This window comes from Diceros bicornis, chromosome 34, assembly GCF_020826845.1.
Source record: "Diceros bicornis minor isolate mBicDic1 chromosome 34, mDicBic1.mat.cur, whole genome shotgun sequence".
Classification (NCBI taxonomy): Eukaryota; Metazoa; Chordata; class Mammalia; order Perissodactyla; family Rhinocerotidae; genus Diceros; species Diceros bicornis.
This window is the reverse complement of record NC_080773.1, coordinates 24,822,499-24,836,809: the sequence shown is the minus strand read 5'-3', so window position 1 is coordinate 24,836,809 and position 14,311 is coordinate 24,822,499.

Genomic DNA, 14,311 nt, shown 5'->3' with positions numbered 1-14,311 from the left:
GGGGGTCTCTGACTGGATTTCTAGGGGGGTCTCTGGATTTCTGGGGCATCTCTGACTGGATTCCTGGGGTGTCTCTGGATTCCTGGGCAGACCTCTGACTGGATTTCTAGGGGGGGGCGTCTCTGGATTCCTGGGCAGATCTCTGACTGGATTTCTAGGGGGAGGGGCCTCTGGATTTCTGGGGGTGTCTCCAACCGGATTTGCGAGGTCTCTGATAGGTTTTTGGGAGGGGAATCCGACAGGATTTTTGGTGGGTTTGAGAAGATTTCTGGGGCTCTCTGACAGAACTTTTGGGGTCTCTGATAGGATTTGGGGAGGGAGTCTAATAGGATTTTAGGGGGGTCTCTGACAGGCTCTGAGGGAGAAGTCTGACAGAACTTCTAGAAGATTCTGAGAAGATTTCCAGGGTCATCTATAAGATTTCCTGATGGGTTCCTTTCAGTATTTCTGAGGGTATTTGGTCGGGATTTCAAGAAGAATTTTAGCTAGATTTGGAAGGCCCTGATATCGGGGACTCTCCTCTACGACTTGGGGGCTTTGCCAGGACTGCGGGCGGGGCTCTGACAGAGCTTCTCTGGGGAACCTCGCTGCAGCCAGGGCCAGGGCTCACCTGAGGCCACGTCCCAGTCTCGGGACACAAACGAGAGCGACGAACAAACAACGGCAGTTACGTGGAGAGCAGGTGCGCGTGCGCCGTTCCCGCCAGAAAAAGCAAAGAGGGCCGGGGCGGGACCGAGAGCTCGCGTGTCGCCCAAACCCCGCCCCCCCGGGTTCCTCCCCTGACGCAGGCGCACACCGGCAGAAGGCGCGCGCCGGTCTTGTCGGTTACCTGCAACAGTGAGGCTGCGCATGCGTCTGGCTGCCCGGGCGCGCTCCCAGTCTGGTGGGGCGGGCGCATGCGCGTTGGCCGAACGGGTGACTGCGGGAGAGATTATGGCTGGGAGGGAGGGGTGACGGCGACGTCTACGCTGGGGTCTTCTGTGCGGCCTCAAATTTCGGTGAAATGGGCCCAAGCAAGGGAGAGTTGGACTGAGGGACTCCTTGTCCATCCCTCCCTTCTTATCAGCCACCAAGCCGTGCCCTTTCTGCCCTCTGTTCCGTGCCAGGCTGCACGTCACCGTCACAATGATTTGCTGCCTCACCACTCCCGCGCCCTTTTGTGGCTCTAGTCACAATGTATTAACAGGTCCCCGAAAGATTCTTTCCCAAACCGTTTCATTCATTCCTTTTAGGAGAGAGTGGGGAAAAAATATTCTCAGCTTTTCTGGCTGGAGAGAGGAAGAGAATTACATCTAACATTGACTCCCAAAAAGGGGGATTTGAGACAAAAGATGTCTCACCCACTCGGCCTCTCTGCTAGCCCAGATACAGAAAAAGAATCCTTTTGCATCCTCTTGTTCATCCAGCCATCATTTATTCAGCTGTCACTTCCTCAGAGAGACCTTCCCCTGCCGCGGTGTCTACACTAGGCCTCCATCTTAGTATCCACTTAACTGTTTTTTTAGTGGTCCTCATGGCCCGTCTCACCATGTGACACTCTGTATTTGTGTACTGTCTGTCACCCTCACTGCAAGGTGAGCTATATGCAGCAGGAGACTGTTTTGGGGCTAGAACATGCCTAGTCCAGTGCGGACACACAAAAAATGAGCTGAGGGGGACGGCCCCGTTGCGTGGGGGTTAAGTGCGGGCGCTCCGCTGCTGGGCACCGGGTTCGGATCCCGGGCGCGCACCCAGCGCCACTTGTCAGGCCGTGCTGTGGCAGCATCCCATATAGAGTGGAGGAGAATGGGTACCAATGCTAGCCCGGGACCAGTCTTCCTCAGCAAAAAAAAGAGGAGGATTGGCATGGATGTTAGCTCAGGGCTGATCTTCCTCATGCGCACACACAAAAATGAGCTGAATGAATGAGTGAATGAATGGACAGAATCCATGTCTCTTAACTACTGGGCAGTATAGAGTGATGATAAGGCTGTGGGCCTGGAGTCAGACATTTGTGGGTTTGAATTTTGCCTCCATCACTTCCTAGCTGCAACCTTGCCACAATGGCTTACGCTCTCTGAGCCTCAGTTTTCCTCCCAGAAATGAAGATAATAATTGCTTCTTATGTTACCTTGAGGACTTAAGGTGGTAATCCTTGTTAATTGACAGTTATTATTTTGGCTATTAGATGGTGGCTTGTTATTAGGCCTGGGAAAGAACCTGTTTGGTGGGTGATGTGGTGAGCGGTTAAAAGCGTGAGATATGGAATCAGACAAAGGTAGTGCCATTGCTGTGTGCCCTTGGCAAGTGACTTCACCTCTCTGAACCTTAGCTTCTCTAAAATGGGGACAAATAATATCCACTTCATGGGGTCTTATGGGAGTTCAGTAAGAATGTTTACCAATGTTTGCTTAGCACAGGCTTTCAAGTGGTGGTCTCCATTAGCTTTGCTATAATTTCATTCTTTTAGTTTATTCCTGCAGTAGTTCTTGTTCCTTCCTTCCTTTTTTGAGGTCTGGGTAATTTTGTAAAACCTGAAAAAATTAAAAAAAAAATTTTATAGTATGGTTGCAACATAAGGTGCTAAATCTTAAGTTATAGCTCAGTTAGTACAGTAATACAGTAATGAAACCACCCGTATAAAAAAAGACAGTATTGCCCAAAACCCAGAAGCCTTCTTCACACCTCCTCCTAGTTATTACCCTCCAAAGGTAACCACATTTGGTTACAGCTTCTTTCGCTCAACATTATGTTTATGAGATTTATCCTTAGCAGTAGGTCATTCTTTTCACTGCTGTATAATATTCCACTGTATGACCATGCCACCGTTTAACCATTTTACTCTTGATGGACATTGGATTGTTTCTGCTTTTTGGCAATTATGAATACTGTTGCTATGAATTATTTATTTAGATTTTCTTTAATTACTCTCAGGAATGTCTCACAGTTTTCTGTTTAGAGATTGAGCAAGTATTTTGTTAGGTTTGTTCCTAGGTATTTTATATGCTTTTATATATTTTATATGCATTATGTATTATATATTTTGTATTATGTATTATATATTTTATATGCATTATGCTAATGCAAATCATATTTAAAAAATTTCATTAAAATTTTTTTTGTTTCTAATGTTTTGGGATATAATTGATTTTTTGTGTTAATCTTATATACAGTGAAGGGTATCAGAATATGCCACCCTGAAATACACCACTATGGCATAGGAATCATTTTGAGCTGAAGACAATTGAGAAAAATCAGATACAAAAGAAGCTCCCTGCCCTCCTCCTATTTGCGTGTTTGGTGTTAATTTGTAAAGGTGTTCCCTCTCCCCTCTCTACCAGGAAGGACAAAAGTTAATCACTGGAGACAACTCTAGACCTTTATCAACTCAGATACAGCACCAAAGGAATCTACATAACAAACTTTACTATCCCTTATTCTTCATTAGTTCCCCTATATATTTGCTGTCCTACAATTTGCTGCCTTAGAAACTCAGTCATTTTCCTTTGTCTTGTCACTTCTCTACAAATCTATTGTTCTTTTGTTAAGATGCTACATAAGCCCAAGTTCTAATCACCTCTTTTAAGTTACTCATCTCTGAGTGCTCCCATATGTATGCGTGATGCACATGCTAATAAACTTCTGTTTTTCTCTTGTTAGTTTGTCTTTTGTGAGTCTAATTTACAGGGCCCTGGCCAATGAACCTAAGATGGGTGGAAGGAAAAAAGATGTAAACTTGCTAAACTTACTTTTTTGGATTTTCTACATACACAATCATGCCTCTTATGAATAATGATGATTTTATTTCTTACTTTCAAATTTTTATATTGTTGATTTCTTTCTCTTACCTTATTGCACTGGCTGGGACCTCCAGTACAGTACTGAATAGACATGGTGACAGCAGATATCCTGATCCTTGTCACATTCCTGATCTCGGGAAATCATTCAAATGTTTCACCACTAAGTATGATGATACACTTTATCAGATTAAGGAAGATCCTTTCTGATACTAGTTTTCTTTTTTGTTGTTGAGGAAGATTTGCCCTGAGCTAACATCCGCTGCCAATCTTCCTCTTTTTGTTTTAAGCCACCACCACAGCATGGCCACTGACAGACGAGTGGTGTAGGTCTGCACCAGGGAACCGAACCCGGGCTGCTGAAGAGGAGCGCACTGAACTTAACCGCTAGGCCATCAGGGCTGGCCCTGATACTAGTTTTCTGAGAAGTTTTTTTAAAATCATAAATGGATGCTAAATTTTTATCAACTGTTCCTTCTGTATCCATTGAGATTATCTTTTTTTTCGTTTACAGTCATGCACCACATAATGTCATTTTGGTCAATGACGGACTGCATATACGACAGTTGTTCCCATAAGATTAGCACCATATAGCCTAGGTGCCTATTAAGTTTGTGTAAGCACACTCTATCATGTTTGCACAATGAGGAAATTGCCTAGTCACCCATTTCTCAGAACATATCCCTGTCGTTCAGTGATGCACGACTGTTAAATGTAGTTAATTACATTAATTTATTTTTAAAGTTAATCTTGTATTTCTGGATTAATCTCCATTTGGTCACAATGTATTACCCTTTTTCTGTATTGCCAGATTTGACCTGATTTTCTTTTCTGTAAGGTCTCTGTTCCGTTCTGATAACAAGGCTGTGCTGACGTCAAATAATACATTGGTAAGCGTTCTTCCTTTTTCTGCTCTTTGGAAGTGCTTGTGTAAGATCCATGTTATTTTTTATGTTTGGAAGAATTCATCAGTGAAGCCATCTGGACCTAGAGTTTTCTCTGTGGGAAGACTTTGAATTACGAATTCAATTTCCTTTATAAAAATACAACTATCAGATGTTCTATTTTATTTTAGGTAAGTATGGTTTTCAAGAAATGTGTACATTTTATATAAAAACTCAAATTATTTGCATAAAGTTGTTGCTATTATATCCTCTTATTATCTTTTTAATATCTGTAAGATCTGTGATGAAAAATATTAATAATAATGGTAATTTGGGCTGTTTTTTTCCTTGATTAGAATTACTAGGGTTTATCAATTTTACTAGTCTTTTCAAAGAATAAACTTTTGGCTTCATTAATTTTTAAATATATTCATTTCTGTTTCATTGATGACTACTCTTATTTTTTACTTATTTCCTTCTACTTTATTTGCATTTAATCTGCTGGGTTTTTTTTCTAGCTTTCTGAAATGAGTGCTTAGACCACTGATATTTTTAGATTATTGATTTTAACCTCTCTTCTAATATATGCATTTAAGGCCATAATTTGCTTTCTGAGAACTTTTTGAGCTATACTCCAGAAGTTTTGTGTGTCACATTTCCGTTATTATTCAGTTCAAAATATTTTCTGATTTAACCTGAGCATTATTTTAGTGCTATATTGCTTAATTTCCAAATATCTTATGACTTCCTAGTTATCTTTTTTTGTGTGTGTGTGAGGAAGATTAGCCCTGAGCTAACATCTGTCGCTGATCCTCCTCTTTTTGCTGAGGAAGACTGGCCCTGGGCTAACATCCATGCCCATCTTCCTCCACTTTATATGGGACGCCGCCACAGCATGGCTTGACAAGTGGTGCGTCCCTGCACGCCTGGGATCTGAAGCCCGGGCCACCACAGCAGAGCGCGTAGACTTAACCACTACACCACCAGGCCAGCCCCCCTAGTTATCTTTTTATTGTTGATTTCTACTTAATTCACTGTGGTCAAAGAACATACCCTGTGAGACTTCAATTCTTTGAAATTCATAGAGACTCGCTTTACGGTTAGGGATTTGGTCTATTTTAGTAAATGCTTTATGTGTATTTGAAAGGAACACATAATCTGCAGGTTGATGTTGTCAAGTTTGTTAATCATGCTGTTCAAATCTTTAATATCTTTACTGATTGTTTCTTCTACCAGTTACTGAAAGACTATATGGATTTTTCCCTTTCTCAATCCTGTCCGTTTTTACTTTATGTATTTTGAAGCTACATTATTAGGTACATAATATTTAGAACTCTTATATCTTCCTGGTGAGTTGACCCTTTTATCATTATGAAATGTCCTTTTCACTTTTAAAAATGCTTTTTGCCTTGGGGCTGGCCTAGTGGCGCAAGCGGTTAAGTGCGCGTGCTCCGCTGTGGCGGCCCGGGGTTCACCGGTTCGGATCCCAGGCGCGCACTGACGCACCACTTGTCAGGCCATGCTGTGGCGGCCTCCCATATAAAGTGGAGGAAGATGGGCACGGATGTTAGCCCAGGGCCAGTCTTCCTCAGCAAAAAAAGAGGAGAATTGGCAGATGTTAGCTCAGGGCTGATCTCCTCACAAAAGAAAAAAAATAATGCTTTTTGCCTTAATGGCTACTTTGATATACAAAGTAGTTACTCCAGCTTTCTTTTGGTTAATGTTTGTATATTATATTTTTTACAGCCTGTAACTTTCCATCTTTCTGGGTCTTTATATTTAAGCATATAATTAGGTTTTTTTTTTTGTGGACTGTTATTCTTTGACTTTATAAAAACTTTCACTGAAGTATATCTATCTAGAAAAGTCCATAGAGCACAAGTGATAAGCTTGATTAATTTTCAGAAATTGAACATATTTGCATTATCAGACCCCAGTTCAAGAAACAACACACTGCCAGCCTCCAAGAATCTCCCTTCTGGCTCCTTCCAGTCTCTATTCTCCCCAAGGGCAACCCCTCCCCTAATTTCTAACAGCATATATTAATTTTGCTTGTTTCCATATTTCTTATAATGGAACCATACACTATATATTCTTCTGTGTCTGGTTATTTTGCTCAATATTTTGTAAGACTCATCCATACTGTTGCATGTAGTTGTAGATCAGAAAATCTTTGCCTTTTCTTTGGAGTTTTCGGTTCCAATCACTTAAAAAATATATTTATATTTTGAAAAATCTCAAACATATACTAAGTAAGCAGAATGAAGTCCTGTATACCCAACACCCAGCTTTAACAATTATCAACATTCTGCCATTCTCGTAGCATTTATGCCTTGCCTCCCCACTTTATATTATTATTATTTTTTAACATTTCTTATTTTCAGGTAAACTTTACATGCATTGAAATGCACAAATCTTTTTTTTGGGGGGAATTTAATTTTTTTGTTTATTGCAGTAACATTGGTTTATAACATTGTAAAAATTTCAGGTGTACAAATCTTAATGGAACAGTTATGACAAAGCTCCATTTAGTTTTCATGTAATATTGATATATTTGTTTAGATCCACCACTTTACTATCTGTTTTCTATTTGTCCTGTCTATTCCATGTGTTGTCTTCTTTTCTGGCTTTCTTTTATATCATATCAAGTTTTTAACATTATTCCATTTTCTTCTGCTGCTATCTTGATAGTTATATTCGTTTATTCCTCTTTTGGCAGTTTTTGTAGAGACTACAATATGTATCCTCAGCTGATTAGAGTTCTGTTTTAAATTAGTACTTTTACCATTTCTTGGACAATGTGAGGACCTTACAACATTTCAATTCCCTTTAGCTCCTTCTGCTTTTGTGTTACTGTCATCTTGCATTTTAATTCTACAGATATTCTAAACTCCGCAAGATATCATTGTTATTGTTTTAAGCGTTCGATATCCAATTTATATTTAGCATGTGCTTACCTTTTCCAGTGTTATTTATATTACCCAATTTATATTACCTCCCTATATTATCCAATTTTCATCTTGGAGTTATTTTCCTTCTTCCCAAACTCTACTTAGCATTTCTTCTTGTGCGGGGCTGCTGCTGCTGAATGTTTGGTTAGTTTGTCTGAAAATGTATTTATTTTGCCATCACTTTTGAAGGATGTTTTCACTGGGTATAATCTTCTAGTTTGACAAGTGCTTTCTTTCAGCACTTTAAATATGTCGTTGCGTTGTGTTTTGACTTCCATTTTTTTTTTTTTTTTGTTTAAAAGTCAGCTGTCAGTCTTATTATTGCCTGTTTGAAGGTAAAGTGTCTCCTTCCTTTGGCCACTTTCAAGATTGGTAGTTGTTTTAGGTTTTCATAGGTTTTATTATGATATGCTAAGTATGGTTTTCTTTGTGTTTGTTCAGCTTGGAATTCCTAAAGCTTGGATCTGTGAGTTGATGTCTCATCAATTTGGCAAAATTCTTGGCCAGTATCTCTTAGATGTTACTTAGTTTTCATTCTCTTCCTCCTCTTCTCCCGGGATTTCAGTATGTGTTTGTTAGACTTTTTCACCATGACCTGTATGTCTCATCTTTTTTTAATATGTTTTTTATCCTTTTTCACTATGATACAATCTAGATATTTTGTACTGAACTGTTTTCCACCATGTCTATTCTGCTTTAAAACCCATCTGTAGAATTTTTATTTTAATTAATTTATTTTTAACTTCTAAAATTTACATTGACTTCCCTCTCTTTTTTTCCTTAGATTCCGGGTGCCGGCCCGGTGGCCTAGTGGTTAAGTTCACGTGCTCTGCTTTGGCAGCCCTGGTTCGCAGGTTCAGTTCCCGGGTGCAGACCTATACCACTCATCAGCCATGCTGTGGCAGCGACCCACATACAAAATAGAGGAAGACTGGCACAGATGTTAGCTCAGGGCAAATCTTCCTCAGCAAAAGAAAAAAAAGTTATTATTTTTTTAGATTCCAATTCTCTGATGAAATCCTCCATCTTTTCACCTATTTTTTTTGAATATATTAATCATAGTTGCTTTAAAGTCTGTGTCTGATAATGCCAGTATCTGGATCGTCTGTGTATGCATACTTCAATTATGTTTTTTTTTCTCTCTTGGTGTTCTTTTTTTTTTTTTTGTGAGGAAGATCAGCCCTGAGCCAACATCCATGCTAATCCTCCTCTTTTTGCTGAGGAAGACTGGCTCTGAGCTAACATCTATTGCCAATCCTCCTCCTTTTTTTCCCCCAAAACCCCAGTAGATAGTTGTATGTCATAGTTGCACATCCTTCTAGTTGCTGTATGTGGGACGCGGCCTCAGCATGGCAGGAGAAGCAGTGTGTTGGTGCACGCCCGGGATCTGAACCCGGGCTGCCAGTAGCAGAGCACGCACACTTAACCGCTAAGCCACGGGGCCAGCCCTTCTCTTGGTTTTCGATCATTCGGTCATGTTTCCTGGCACGACTAGTAATTCTTTTTTTTTTTTTTTTTTTTTTGTGAGGAGGATCTGCCCTGAGCTAACATCTGCCAATCCTCCTCTTTTTTTTTTTTTTTTTGTGAGATCAGCTCTATGCTAACATCTGCCAATCCTCCTTTTTTTTTTTTTTTTTTTTTTGCTGAGGAAGACTGGCCTTGGGCTAACATCCATGCCCATCTTCCTTCACTTTATATGGGATGCTGCCACACCATAGCTTGCCAAGCAGTGTGTTGGTGTGTACCCGGGATCTGAACCGTCAAACCCCGGGCTGCCGCAGCAGAGCACACACACTTAACCACTTGTGCCACCAGGCTGGCCCCCCTCCTCTTTTTTTTGCTGAGGAAGACGGGCCCTGGGCTAACATCCGTGCCCATCTTCCTCCACTTTATATGGGATGCCACCACAGCATGGCTTGACAAGCAGTGCATTGGTGCGCGCCTGGGATCCAAACCAGCGAACCCCAGGCTGCCACAGCAGAGTACGCACACTTAACTGCTTGCGCCACCGGGCCGGCCCCATGACTAGTAATTTTTAAATTAAAATATGAACATTGTGTATAAAAATTGCACTCTCTGGCTTGTGTTATCTCCCTTTAGAAAAGATGGAATTTTCTTCTGTGATGCAGATAGAGTATGGACAGATCACCATGATCCAGTCAAGCCTGGTCTGTTTTCGGTTTGCCCCATCTGCTGGCGTGTAGCCTTTCCTGACTCTCATGTGAAAGCGTGAGGTGTTTACCTGATCCCTCCTCCTAGGCAGGCCCTGAATTCCAATTCTTGTTTCTCTAGCACTGTACAACTGCCAATTTCTCTTCTTAGCTCTTTACTCTTTTGGAAGCAACTCTCTTCTTGATTTCTGCTTGATGTCTTAGTGTTCTTCCAGCATAAGCACAATTTAGGAGTTGGCAAATGCTTTAAGGAGAAATTGCATGCAGAATGTCAGGCTCTCTTCATTACACTTCCCTTCTCTCTGAGATCATGATTCTTTATCTTCTGGCTGCGTTGGTTGCTCTCTGATGCATCAGTTGTTTTTATTTAATTGTATTCAGTTTTTATAGTTATTTTGGTGGGAGTTAGTCAGATACTAGCTACTCCATCATACTGGCAAGCAAATTCTGGGTAATCTTTTTGATGAGCAAATAAGTTTATGTTACTTCTTTAACTATAACACTTAGATCTCTTCCTGTTGCAAATAGAATAACATACAAACTCTTCACCATGGCCCAAAGACCCTACATAATCTGCTCTTTTCCACCCCACCTCTGCTTTTGTGATCTTGCCCCCTATTTGTGTCCATCAATACCTGTGCTCTGTCTGCCCTGGCCTCCTTGTTTTCTGATCAAGCCAAGCCATTTCCAACCTCAGGACCTTTGCACTTGCTGTTCCCCAGCCTGAAAGTCTCTTCCGCCCGATACCCCCCAGATATGATTTGCTCCTTTACCTCATTTCAGTCTCTGTTCATATATGAGAGTAACCTTCCTTGACCACCCTATCTGCGACAGGTCCTGCCCCCTCAGAACTTCCTTTCTGCCTCACCCTGCTTTATTCTTCACAGCATTTGTCACCACCTGATGCATGTTTAATTATTATCTGTCTTCACCCGAAACCCCATGAGGCTGGGCTTTGTCTTGTTTATAGCTTAATGCACCCCTCGTGCTTGGAGTTCAATAAATATTTGTAAAGCTAATAAATGCTATGTTATGAATGAATACTTTTTTTTTTCCAATTCCCACCCCCCCACCCTAGGATAACACCAGGGACACCAAGTGTACCCAACGCCTGGGTAACCAAGGAGATGTTGGAGCTCTCACCCAGTTGTGTGAAGCTGCTGGGAGGTAGATGCTAGGATCAGTTTGGGATGTGGTGATTGTGAGGGCCTGTGGGATTTTCTTGGAGGAGGTGAGGCCCAGGAGAGACAGGTGCAGTCAGTCCCTCATCCTTTACTGCTTTATTCCTCTCTAATTGGCCTAATGCCCAGTTATGCCTTTAAAGACCCTCAGTTATGGGTGCTCTATCCCCCCTAGAACATAATAATGTGAGGTGGATACCATCTGCTAATAAAGTCCCAAATACAAAAGTTAAAATCATAAAGTTAATAAAATGTAGGAGAGTATTAGGACATCTTTTTATTTTTTTATTTTTTAATTAATTTATTTTTTTTGTGAGGAAGATCAGCCCTGAGCTAACATCCATGCTAATCCTCCTCTTTTTGAAGAGGAAGACCGGCTCTGAGCTAACATCTATTTCCGATCCTCCTCCTTTCTTTTTCCCCCCCCCAAAGCCCCAGTAGATAGTTGTATGTCATAGTTGCACATCCCTCTAGTTGCTGTATGTGGGATGCGGCCTCAGCATGGCCGGAGAAGCGGTGTGTCGGTGCGCGCCCGGGATCCGAACCTGGGCCGCCAGCAGCGGAGCGCGCGCACTTAACCGCTAAGCCATGGGGCCGGCCCTAGGACATCTTTTTAAAAATCTCAAAGGGATGAACCATAAGTCAAAAAAAAATTAGTTTTATTACATCAAAATGAAGGATTCAGTTCAGTGAAGGACCCCACGGGCCAAGATAATAGAGATGATGAACTGGGAGAAGATATTTTTAATGTCTAAAGTTGACAAGGGATGAAAAACTAGACTATTGAAAGAACTCCTCCAAATGGAAAAGAAGAAGATAGCAACTCCAAAAGAAAAATGGGAAAGGATTTACAGAAAAACAAGCAATTTACAGAAGAGGAAATTCAAAAGATTGAGAAATATGTGATAAGGAACTCAAGAGATGAGTAACCAGAGAGAGCCCAATGAAAGCAACAAGAAACTACCCTTCTTAGATTGGCAAACAGCAACAGGCTGGATAATGCTACATCGTTTAGGGTTTGATCAGAGAAACGGGTCATTATGAGTGGTATTTTGGAATTAATTAATTTTAACAGCCAGCTTCGTTGCGTTATAGTCCATACACCACACAATTCACCATTTAAAGTGTATAATTGAATGGTTTTCAGTATATTCACAGAGTTGGACAACCATCACCACCATTAATTTTAGAATATTTTCATTGCTCCAAAAAGAAACCCCAAACCTTTAGCCTTTACGCTACTTCAATCCTAGCATCCCCCCAGCCCTAGGTAACCACTCATCTACTTTCTGTCTCTGTAGATTTGCCTACTCTGGACATATAAATGGAATCACACATCATGTGGTCCCTTGTGACTGGCTTCTTTCACTTAACATATTTTTGAGGTGCTAGAATAGATTTATAGTATGGATTAGACCTCATGCAATTGTGAGCTGGTTGAATAGGTCTATGTGAGTCTATTGCCCCTGTTTCTGGTGCCAGGCCAGCCACTGGGAAGAGAGGATGGACATGAAGTTGGAGAGCTCAAGAACAGACTGGAACCCTGAGCGTGAGCTGGAACTCATGGTGATGAACTCTAACTTGTGTCAATCTCTCACTGCCTGCAAGCCTCCCACTTCAACCGCGCCGGTGACCTGCAGAAAAGCTGGCACACTTTGCCACGGAGCTGTACACGAAACGGGCTCAGGATTTCAAGGAGCCAGAGGAGGTCTGGTGGGAACGGGAAGAGCTGTGTGTCCCGCTGCTGCCCGCCTTGGCCAGTAAAGTGGACTAGCAGATCCATGGTGACGTGCTTGAGCTGCAGCATCACCTGACTCCTCGCTAAACCTCCAAGAGTGAGCATGGCTGCTTCTTCCCTTCAGCCTTCCAAATTGTAACGCAAATTTCTCCTGCGGCCAACGCTAAATCAAAACCACGCAGAGAGAGGAATTTCGGGAAATATAGCTTCAGCTTAGCTAAGGTGACACAACACAAAGTGACCCCAGATGCCAGGTGTGGTTAAGGTTTATGGGATCCTTGTGGACTGCTAGAGGGAGTAGACTTGTCAGGACATTCTACCTAATCAAAATAGGTGGAGGCATCCCCTACAACCCAGAAATTATTTTCCTATTTGTGGCCCCCCAAATCCCTCCTCCCCCTCCTTTTGGGCCATCAGGGGACATACGCACTGGTGTTTATTGTAGCATTATTTGTAGTGGTGGGAAATCTGAGGCAACTCAGCTGTGCATCACTGAGAGGATGGAGAGGTTACATGTGGTGAAGGTTGACTGTAGAGTCTTATTCGATGGATTGGATGTACCAATGCAACATGGATGGGTCTTTTTTTTTTTTTTTTAAACAATTCACTTCTTTTTTTTTTTTTATAATTTTATTTATTTATTTTTCCCCGAAAGCCCCAGTAGATAGTCGCATGTCATAGTTGCACATGCTTCCAGTTGCTGTATGTGGGATGCGGCCTCAGCATGGCCGGAGAAGCGGTGCGTCGGTGCGTGCCTGGGATCCGAACCCGGGCCACCAGCATCGGAGTGCGCGCACTTAACTGCTAAGCCACGGGGCCGGCCCCTGGATGGGTCTTAAAGATGGTGCTGGAAAAAAAACCCCATCAGAATGAAATATGTAATACCACTGACATAAATTTAAAATACTTGCATAGGGCTGGCCCCGTGGCTTAGCAGTTAAGTGCGCCAGCTCCGCTGCTGGCAGCCCGGGTTCGGATCCCGGGCGCGCACCGATGCACCGCTTCTCTGGCCATGCTGAGGCGGCGTCCCACATACAGCAACTAGAAGGATGTGCAGCTGTGACATACAACTATCTACTGGGGCTTTGGGAGGAAAAATAAATAAATAAATAAATAAAATTAGAATACTTGCATAAAAAGGAATTCACACATTTTGCAAGAAATACTTACTGTTATGAGCTGAGGTGTGTTCTCCCAAAACTTGTATGTTGAAGCCCTACCCCCAAGTTCTGATATGGTCCATGAGGACCGTATTGATGCCCTTTTTTTTTTTTTTTTTTTTTTTTTTTGTGAGGAGATCAGCCCTGAGCTAACATCCGCCAATCCTCCTCTTTTTTTTTTTGCTGAGAAAGACGGCCCTGGGCTAACATCGGTGCCTATCTTCCTTCACTTTATATGGGACGCCGCCACAGCATGGCTTACCAAGCAGTGCGTCGGTGCGCGCCCGGGATCCGAACCAGCGAACCCCGGGCCGCCGCAGCGGAGCGCGCGCACCCAACCGCCCGCGCCACCGGGCCGGCCCCAATGCTCTTTTTGAATGATCAAAAATCTAAATTTTTTCAAAAGAAAGTTCACTTTTATTTACACCCGTGCGTTGCTAGATTCCTGAA